An 11,335-nucleotide genomic window follows, 5' to 3' on the forward strand; every position below is an offset into this window, starting at 1 on the left:
GGGTGAACTTGATCTTCAGCCTCCATGTTCCAGTCAAAAAGCCTCCATAAAAGTTGGTTCAGGAGGGAAGTAGTCCTCCAAAATCCACTGCAAACTTGCATTCTGGTCTAGCTCCATTATGGCATGGAACGCTCACTTTTCCAATCAGTTCCTGACAAATAAATGAAGTTCCACTTACAACTCACTTGCAACACACTCTCATAACGATACGTCGTCATAGCGACTTTTTGCCTGTGCCACCAAAATGTTGCCCTTGGTCCATGTTTTAAATGCCACTTTTATCCCGTATTCAACTGATATCTGAGGATTCCAGTCATTTACCCAATACTTTATTTGATAAAGAATTGAATTCCAAATTCAATCAACATTTACTCATTACTTTATTATTTAATCGAAATTTCCACCAGCGGCACTACAACAGTGGTGTTGTGTGTTTTATTCACTTTCACACAAATCACGAATACTATGGATGTTTATAACTTTATAAACACTTATTTTTCACTCTGTTACTCACATCCTGCTTTGTTATCATCTCAATTTTTTTAACTATTCATTTCAATGCTTGTATTACAGACCCACCTACATTTACACACTTATTTTTAATGTGATTAAATTCCATTCTAGCTCACAATGTTGGACATTGTACTCAGAGACCGAGCCTCGAGCTCAGGCAAGGAAGCTCAAAAAGAAAGTGAAAGTGAAGCAAAGTGCCATTGAAGCGACACAAAAGGATGTGGTTACATCAGTAAATGTGCTTTTCATGTCGAATTTGCTTTTCAAAATTAGGTTTAGGCGTTGGTTAAGGGTTAAGGTTGGCTCACCTCTCATTTATCTTTTAGGACACTATTGGTAAGGTTTAGGCTAAAGTTTTAGGTTAGGGAGGTATGTTTTACTCATTAAAACATCCATTTAATATTCACCTTTAAAAAATAATCTAATGCCAAAATAGTTTCAACCGCTTTTGGCGCCCCCCGCTGGACATTTTATACTGGGAAACAGCAGCCAAACGTGTAATGAAGTACGTAAATTTGGTTTGCTAAAATGATACCATGGTCACACTCTGGTATGTTTCTTTGACCATCCTGTTTCACTTTGAAATACGTCACATTGTGAATGTAATGAGTTGTGAATGCCGTTTCATGTTGACTTTAACTGAATTGCATTTTTATAAATGTTTTCTCAATAGACAAACTTTGTAACCTTATATAATTACATCAGATTTGAAAGTGTTGATAGTTACAGTAAAAAATATATATAATTCAGCATCAGGTCCAATGGCAAGTTTTATAAATGTACATGCATTATTTCAAACCAAATGGGGGCAATTTGAGCCACTGAATAAATAATTGATTATTAAGGGCCACTAATGGGCCCCCATAAAACTGCACTGTTTTGAAAGTCCAAAAACATTGTTAATTTTTAGGAATCGGATATCAATGCAAGGTGAGTGTATTTTACAATCAGGACACGATTGTGTAAAACTCTTAATTGGATACATCAGTGGCTTGTATTATCCTAGCTTTGAATGCAATTGCCATTTTAGAGTACTGTTTAAAATGAACACTGCTGTCCCTTTAATCACCTTAACATATTTAGGATATGATTTCATCCAAAGTGGCTGAAATAAAATGCCCATTTAGGTGATTAGCTACTTGCTACTTTTACCATATATAATGTACAGTAAGCACTATAGTAAAATGTCAGTAGAACATGTAGAAATGTTTATTGTATTAACACCTTAGTCTCGTTGGTCATAGTTACGAATATAATATCAATCATCTTTTATTTTTGGTGCTTGTGTCACAACATTTTTGATTCTGTAAGTTCAGCATTGTCAACTGGGTGCCTTATATTGCTAACAATGTTTGTTCTATAATGTACATAATCATTCACATTGGTAGACTTGAGTTTGAAGACTTTAATACCCATGATAACTGAAACATCTTCTGTGACCCTGCTTGCTCTTTCTTATAACAGACATATAAGAGCATTCATCCTAATATCTCTCCATGTCTCTCCATTCATCCTCTGCCCTGCAATTTTTTCTACCTCAGAGGGTTGAGTTGGTGTGGGTTTGCCTCTCTCCTTCATCTCCCTCCTCCCTTTCTCCTGCAAAAGAGAAAAACATATATTGCTCCTTCTCAGCAAAATTGTCAGTTCCTATCATCTTCATCTACGTCTCTCTCTCTCTCTCCTCCTCCCCAACCCCCTTTCTGTCTGTCTCTCTCTCGCTCTCTCTCTCTCTCTCTCTCTCTCTCTCTCTCTCTCTCGGAATGAGGCAATGAAATAATCCACCCAGGGGTGTAGGAGCAGTTTGAGAAATGGTTGGGTGGAGGGGACACATGCATTAAAAGAAACTTGACCAAACAAATGGTCACTCTCAATTGAACAAGCTACGTGAAGCAGTGTTAATTAAAATAAATACATTAATGCATTTAGATTTTTGGGTTAACTGTTCCTTTAAATGCAAAAAAATTTCTAAAGTTTGGGGATACCCCAGTGTCCACTGCTATGCCTCTGCATTTGAAGGAATGAGTAGGTAATTTGTTCCTCAATTCATAGTTTTCATCCATCCATCCATCCATCTTCAACCGTCGCGGGGGCAGCTGCTCCAGCAGGGGGCCCCAAACTTCCCTATCCCGAGCCACATTAACCAGCTCTGACTGGGGAACCTCGAGGCGTTCCCAGGCCAGTGTGGAGATGTAATCTCTCCACCTAATCCTGGGTCTTCCCCGAGGCCTCCTCCCAGCTGGACATGCCTGAAACACCTCCCTAGGGAGGAGGCCAGGGGGCATCCTTACCAGAGGCCCAAACCACCTCAACTGACTCCTTTCGACACAAAGGAGCAGCGGCTCTACTCCGAGCTCCTCACGGATGACTGAGCTCCTCACCCTATCTCTAAGGGAGAAGCCCGCCACCCTTCTGAGGAAGCCCATTTCGGCCGCTTGTACTCGTGACCTAGTTCTTTCGGTCATGACCCAGCCTTCATGACCATAGGTGAGGGTAGGAATGAAAATTGACCGGTAGATCGTGAGCTTTGCCTTTCGGCTCAGCTCTCTTTTCGTGACAATGGTGCGAAAGAGCGAGTGCAATACCGCCTCTGCTGCCCCGATTCTCCGGTCAACCTCCCGCTCCATTGTCCCCTCACTCGTGAACAAGACCCCGAGGTACTTGAACTCCTTCACTTGGGCCAATATCTCCTTCCCTACCTGGAGTACGCACTCCATCGGTTTCCTGCTGATGTTTTCATATACATCATATATATAATATACTGGATCACATATACATATACATTATAATGTACATATAATTCCCTCTGTAGTAGGCCTACCTAATTATAAAGAAGGTTGGCTGGTCAATTTTCAAAAGGTATGAGATGAAATGATTCTGAACTCTGCACATAAAGGAGTTTCTGAATTATACTTCACTGTAAAGAGTTATAAGAATTGTCATGAAATCACTACCCTTTCCTTCTCAAACCATCTCTTACAGAATTTATCTCTTTTAAACAGTAATATGATGATATGATGATGTTAAACAGCCTGTAAAATGCCATTGTTAAGGGATGTATTTTAAATATACATATTGTATTTTGCAAGCATAATAAACTGAATTAATGTAACATCCATTTGTTCAATAAATACATGATGTTACATATGTATTCAGATTTTGTTTAGAAGTTAACAGTGTCCTGGGGCCTTTGACAAGAGAAGTCCACTAACCCATTATGGGACGGTGTAGCCATATGGCAACAATTCATTTTCTTTCAGATTCTCACCTTTCTGAAAAAGCTAAAACATGATGCATTGTTGGTAATAAAAGGCAGTCTTTTAAGTAACCAATAATATGCTGTTTTTAAGCCACAAGACATTTGATTTTATTCTTCTAAATCATGATTTTTCTGCATCTTTGATAAGTTAATTAGACGTTGTTGTGGACTGATCAACTTTATCCAACATAGTTTTAAAGAAAATTGAGAAAACATGAACCACAATGGAAAAATTGCTCTGTGCATTTAACAGAAAATACAAGTAAATGCAACACACAATTCTTGCTGGCTTTATTAAGAACTTCTCATGTTGAGTTAAGTTGGGTTGAGTTTACTTTGCCATATCACTATGCAGCTCTTGCCTGGTTGCCCACTATAGCTAAGCAGGGTTGAGCCTGGCCAGTACCTGGATGGGAGACCTCCTGGGGAAACTAAGGTTGCTGCTGGAAGAGGTATTAGGGAGCACAGCAGGGACTACTCACCGTCTTTCTGATGATGTAAACAGGTTGTGACTCTGTGGTCATTTAAAATCCCAGGGCACTTCTTGTAAAGTGTAGGGGTGTAACCCTGGTGTCCTGGCCAAATTCCCCCATTGGCCCTTCTCAATCATGACCTCTTAATCATTCCCATCCATTAACTGGCTCTATAACTCTCCACCAATAGCTAGTGTGTGGTGAGTGTACTGGTGCACTATGGCAGCTGGCGGATACTGCAAACTGGTGGGTGGCTGAGGTGATTCCCCCATTCCCCCATACTATGTAAAGTGCTTTGAGTGCCTAGAAAAGTGCTATATAAATGTAAGGAATTAATTATAATTACTTTGCAATACTCTGTTTCAAGTCAATTTTACCCACTTTTTGTTTGTACATTTTACTCAAGCAATGTAGCCAGTGTACTGGCATTTCATTGTTTTTTACATATTTAATCATGTACCACATGACACAAAAACCTCAACGGGGAAGCTTAATGCATGCTTTGTAGTCTATTAGACAACATCACCTCGCTTTAATGGCGATAGAAACAAGAATCAGAGCTGCGCATGCAGACCTCAACACTTGGTGCATAAAACATGATGACGGTCGCAATAAATCTAATGTTTTTTATCATGAACAGGTCATTTTGAGTAGAAAATTAACTGCAGACTTTATAAAACAAGAAGTTACCAAACATAACAACTAAACCAACAATAAAATTGGTGTAAATCAACTTGCAAACAGTGAAACGATGCAAGCTAATTAATTAAGCATGCTGGAAACACCACCTTCGAAAAGTTACATAAAATGTACTTGTTTTATTTACCTGTGAAATTTACTCAAATTAGTAAATAAATATAACAAGGTTTTCTACTTTAGGATTGATACATGATGACGCATTGTAAAGATAAGAAACAATTATACATTTTTTTATATGTTTGAATTGAGTATGAATGTAGAATTGACTTAATATTTTCAAGTTTACACTTATATATTATTATATTATAACTTATTCAATGTAGAAAGTACTTAATCTTTGCGGCCATGTTTACTTTACAACAAAATCTTTTTTATTTTGTTTCAGTGTATATTGCATTTATTCATGATATAATATCATGATATTATAATTCATAATATAATTACATTTAAAAAGTTTGTACTGGCCCCATTCAATTCTTGCAACAGCCCTGCAACTAATTATAATAGTACTTCTACCACTACTATTCATTATTAATTAGTACTAATATTAATTATTAATTAGTAGTAGCAGTATTTTAATTGTTTTACAACCCGACCTGAGCATTCAGAAAGAGGTTTGACATGCATACAGAGAATCTCTGAATGTTTACGACACAAGGTGTGTGCAAGCAACCTAATTAATGGCCAATAATGTAACTTTATTTTTGGAAAGTCGGAGTACAGAAGGTACTGCGACATAATTTTTTACAAAACTTTTATCAGCTTGTAGGAGCTTTATCGTTTAAAGAGCCCTGCCAGCCCTGTTTTTACTGAGTATTTAAAAGAGTGGGTGAGTTCATTAAATAATACAAACACAGCCCACACAGCTATGACATTCCTCTGTCACGTGAGGGACTTTGAGAGCCTCTTTATGTCTCTAACTTCAGCTTCTATTAGCATCAAAACCTCAAATCTATTTCCATGTCAGCTGAGATTGGATGCCCTCACATTTTCAGAAGAGGACAAATCTATGGTCTCAAATTGAGTAGGCAAAAAAAAAAAAAAAAAAAGACTGTGAGCAAGTTTATGATTTATTGAAGATGCAGATAGAATGTTTTTGCTACATGACTGAATTTATTTAAAGGGCAATTCATGATAAAACACCACACAACAGAAACAACAAAGTATGCAATCCTCAGAAGCACACACATAGACACCAGTGTTGGGTATGTAACTCTAAAAGTACTGCTACAGATGGCTAATTACGTCTCTAAAATTGTATTCAGATTACTTTGCTTATTATTTCATGGGGAAAGTAATCACATTACTGATTGCTTTACATATTAAGTTACTTTATGTTTTTCTGGTCAACAATTGAAACATAATAAAAGCTCTCAGAGAAACATAAACAGATGTATATATAAACATATTTCATGTTTTAAATGTATTCTACATAATATCATTTTAGAGAATTGTGTAACCACGTAATGGATTAAAAGGTAATTGACATAATTAAAAGTCAGTAACTGTAATCTGATTACAAGAATTTCAAATGTAATGTGACATTTTTACCAAAAAGTAATTTTACATTACATTAAATAATTACTTTGTTATCAGATTACCCCCAACACTCAAACGCTCACACACAAACACAAAAATTCGGAAATAGAAATTCGGAATAGAAATAATAACAAAACTTTTAGACAACATTTTTGGAGGTTTACACATTTTAATTGCATGACAAATGTCCATAAAAGAAAACTGAGTCATCTTTAAATAATCAACATAAATATAAATTAAGAAGAAATTTACATTAAATTTACAATTTAAATTAAATACCTCACATTATGCTTAAACATAATATTTTGTTGAGTGAATAAAACATCTATTTTGTGCTTTTCTGTAAGGAATCAACAGGGTTTTTTAAATTATAAAATCATAATAAAACATTTTGTTTTTTAACACATCAGCCAATATATCGTTTATTTATTCATATTTCAATGAATCATGATTTTTTTTTTGCCATTTCACACTGTAAGGTTTTCTGGGATTTCTTGACAGAGCAATCAGGCCACAGGAGTCTGTGCCTGAGACTGTTATGTAACACTGCTTACTGTCTTTTCATGGATGTCTGAGCACGTGCACTGCAGCTCCAAGATCATTGCTTTATATGTTCCTGTTCTTGTCTAACTTTCTGTGATTGTGATGAAGTATGTCTGAAATCTGTTCATACTACTCACATGCATACCTAAAGAACATACTGTTTGACAGCCGAGAAGTGCATCCTTCATCAAATACAGTACAAACCTTGACAGTAAACAGTTTCGGATGCAGGGTTTATTTAACCAATCAGAAGACTTTGAAGCAATTTCACCATTTGTCATGTAAGAACACTACTGAGTATAACACCCGCCCACTTTTTCAACAATCTGGATGCCGAAAGTATGTTTTTCATGAATTATTTTGGATTGGCCTTTCATAAAATCCTCCATAAAAAAAGTTGCAAGCCACGAACCAAACCAACCAGCTCTGAAAAATATTCTGATATTTACAAATAAATAATTAATTTAAGGGTGAAGGGAGACCGACTTGGTTACATCATTCACAGTGGTCATGGAAGTGGACAGTTGCTGCTGGACTTGTTTGGCTGGCCATGTTTTCTGACTGGTGGATCTGGACTGTCTTTAAAGGTTTATAAGTTATCGTTAAAAATTAATTTGTCTATGCAAAAAATGTATGGGATTTTTACTTCCGGAACCAGATTGTTGCACTCCGTTTTGCTACCGTTGCTTTTGACAATTAAACATTTTGTCCGAAAACTGGAAAACGCTGCCTTCAGAAGCTGAATATGGAGGTAGGAAGGAATGGATCAAGACTCATCTGAATCAAGCGTTCACGTCACATCCTGTCTACTGAGATAGAGGCAGTTGATAGCCAGTTTGTATATAAATGTAAGTTGTTGGTTTTTTACAACTTCTGGTTACATTTCTAGTGTGAAATTTGTAATGTGGTTATTAAATATACACTTGGTTATTCCGAAAACACTCTTGATTCTGTTCTAGATTAATAGGCTGTTGTGGTCTGGTTGGACTGAATGAATGCTGATATCCTAGCAACGATGTGACAAGTGCTGCCCCAGAAGCCTGTCTGAAACCAGCTTTCGGAGGTACCTTTTTACACAAACGCTGTCTGTTAAGTCATTGACTTATAGGACAGCAAGGCAACGGGGCCGCCACCTTAGGATTCGGAAGCAGCCATCGTCCTAGCACCTGTACAAGGTAAGTGTAGCTGACTCAGCACAAAGCAAGTTAAACTCAATTGACAGCATTTGTGGAATAATGTTGATGACTACAATAAAATTTTTCCTTTTCTTAAACAAAAAGAATACAAAAGTTGAGGTTACAGTGAGGCAGAATAATCTTATCACGTGGCTCATCATGCATGACACCACAGAGACTCACAGCATGTGGAGGCTCATGCTAATCTCCACGCACAAGTTACGACGTGCCCCATTGAGAGCGAGAACCACTAATCACGACCACGAGGAGGTTACCCCATGTGACTCTACCCTCCCTAGCAACTGGGCCAATTTGTTTGCTTTGGAGACCTGGCGGGAGTCACTCAGCACGCCCTGGATTCGAACTCGCGACTCCAGGGGTGGTAGTCAGTGTCAATATTCGCTAAGCAATCCAGACCCCCCTCGATTGAGAATTCTTGCAAAAAAATAAAACATTTGAATTTGTAATATATTATTTAATATAAAGGGGGTAACTAAAATTAAACTGTATACAATTTCAGCTCATAAAACATAATATCTTCACATCAACTTTTACTTTAATAAATTAATTTTCATTCAAATATTTTAATGTGTTTGCTCAGTTTGAAAATAGCCAAATGTTGGACGCCACTCTGCAGTTAAGATAACATAAGTTCAGTCAGAACAACTCTCCAAAAAATTTTGCAGATTAATGTGGGTATGACATACTGATAGGGTTTTGGTCTTGGGGGGACTAGATCTGCTACGCGGCTGCTACAGTGCAAATTCGAAGACTTGCTAATGCTAGAACATACACAGACATGCTAAGTTAAGTTGGACATGCTGCTGCACAACAAAACACAAGACATGCTGCAGCTCAATTAGACGTACATACAATCCCATTCAGCAGATCTAGAAAGGTGGTGCTGGGGAGGAGGACGGTTTCAGCAAATACTCTCATGGCGCTCTGCAGTGAAACAGACTTTTCTGAAATACTGGGCAATTTAAATGTTAGACAAAGAGAGGTCACACATTGATTGGTTACTCAATTATAGATAAAGTAATCTATCAGCATACACCATGAGAGCTGATTTGCTAAAAGATAACAAGTTCAAAGAAAAGCATGACCTTTAACTAAATCAGCGATACTTCAATAATACTAAAAAACATCAGTAATAAATTGTTTTATTACTTGTGTTCTCTCTGTATCTGCATTGACACGATATCTAGGCTATACTTTAACTTAAGAATAATTTCTCAGCACTTCTTCACCTGTGGCAAGCTGTCCAATTAGATTTTATTACAGGTTTTTTTTTTTCATCTTGTTTGATATTGTGTCAGTGGTTTTAAACAATAGGTTAATCAAAAGCAATAGGGGTCCTTGGCACGAGGGGAACCTTTGACGTCTGGTTTCTCACAAGGGTCCTGACCATGCATGAGAAGCACCATTTTTCCCACACCATTTGCAGGCAAGTCCTATAGAGTTAAATGTACTTTTATGCCAGTAGGTGGCACAGTCACCACTGTTACACTGCACACTGAACCCAAGCTGCCCAGTTTCATTAGTCTGTGCTTCTGTGTCTGGTGTTTATTTTGTTAAACTACTAAAACTATTCACTATTTAATCAAATCAACTGCTCGGTCATCAGAGGATGACATTTAGTGTTGTATTTCTGATTAATTAATCTCTCCTCTGGTAACTGACCTTTATTTCAAAGCTTCCATGATTAAAGCAGCTCACTGCTTCTATCATCCATCATGATAATAACTTTTCAGCTCATTAAAAGAGTCGTTTCCAATTATATTATATAAATAACATTTCAAAAACTGCCTTACTGTGGCATTTAAGCATTATAACAAAACAGAACATTTTCACATTAAATATAAGCAAATATTATACAAGTATAAAATACACTCACTGAGCACTTTATTAGGAACACCTGTACACCTATTTATTCATGTGATGATCTAAACAGCCAATCATGTGGCAGCAGTGCAGTACATAAAATCATGCAGATATGGGTCCTAAGCTTCAGTTAATGTTCACATCAACCATCAGAATGGGGAAACATGTGATCTCAGTGATTTGGAGTGTGGCATGATTGTTGGTGCCACACGGGCAAGTTAGAGTATTTCTGTAACTGCTGATCTCCTGGGATTTTCTCGCACAACAGTCTCTAGAATTTACTCAGAATGGTGCCAAAAACAAAAACATCCAGTGAGCTGCAGTTCTGCAGACAGAAACGCCTTGTTGATGAAAGTGGTCAACGGAGAATGGCCAGACTGGTTCGAGTTGACAGAAAAGCTACTGTAACCCGGATAACCACTTTGTACAGTTTTAGTGAGAAGAATAACAAATGGGCTACAAGATCACAAGACAACGTCGGACACCTTATTAGAGCCGTAGTGTTCCTAATAAAGTGCGTGTAAGTATTCCAATTTTCTAAATGTTATTTGCTACAGGATAACAAATTCAGGCATCAGAACAACCCCTTTGTAGAAGTGAAAATAAAAGGAAACAGACATGGCTGTAGTATGCATTCCTGAAAACAAAAGGACATATTTGTCCCATATTTATTTTCACAGAAATGGAAGTGCAGCGTAGTTCTAGCGGGAAGACCAGCAGGTGTACATCACATCATTAGCTGGGTAACTCCTAGCCAATACCACGTAAGCCATTGCTTTATAAGCCCGCTCACAATCTATCACATTGCTGTTTCGGTGTGCTAACACGGCAACCTCCACCACCCCACCACCACCAGTTGAGCCCTGTCCCGCACAGGGGTAGGCTCCTCGCCCCTGCCTCCTATCTCCGGCAGGATATGACGGTTCCGGGTACAAATCCCCCGGACTGCCGGACAGGGCCTACACCAAAGAGAGAGACATTACCTCCCATTTTACATTTATCAAATAAATGGCATCTCAAACGTCACTCAAGCCTGTGTGTCTTCCCGATAGAACTAATGGTTCTTAGCCATTTTTTCCAGTACTGTTAACCAACTGGTCTCAAGGTGATTTTTAGTGGACACAGGTGTCCTAGCAGAGTAACCACAGGTGTCATGTGTACCTGTACATTTATAGCTCTAGTGAAAGTACACCTCAGTAAATGTAAAGAGAACTCTTATTTCAAACATACAGACCACTAATAAGACATGGAAA

Source organism: Xyrauchen texanus, chromosome 28 (genome assembly GCF_025860055.1).
Source record: "Xyrauchen texanus isolate HMW12.3.18 chromosome 28, RBS_HiC_50CHRs, whole genome shotgun sequence".
In the NCBI taxonomy this organism is placed as follows: Eukaryota; Metazoa; Chordata; class Actinopteri; order Cypriniformes; family Catostomidae; genus Xyrauchen; species Xyrauchen texanus.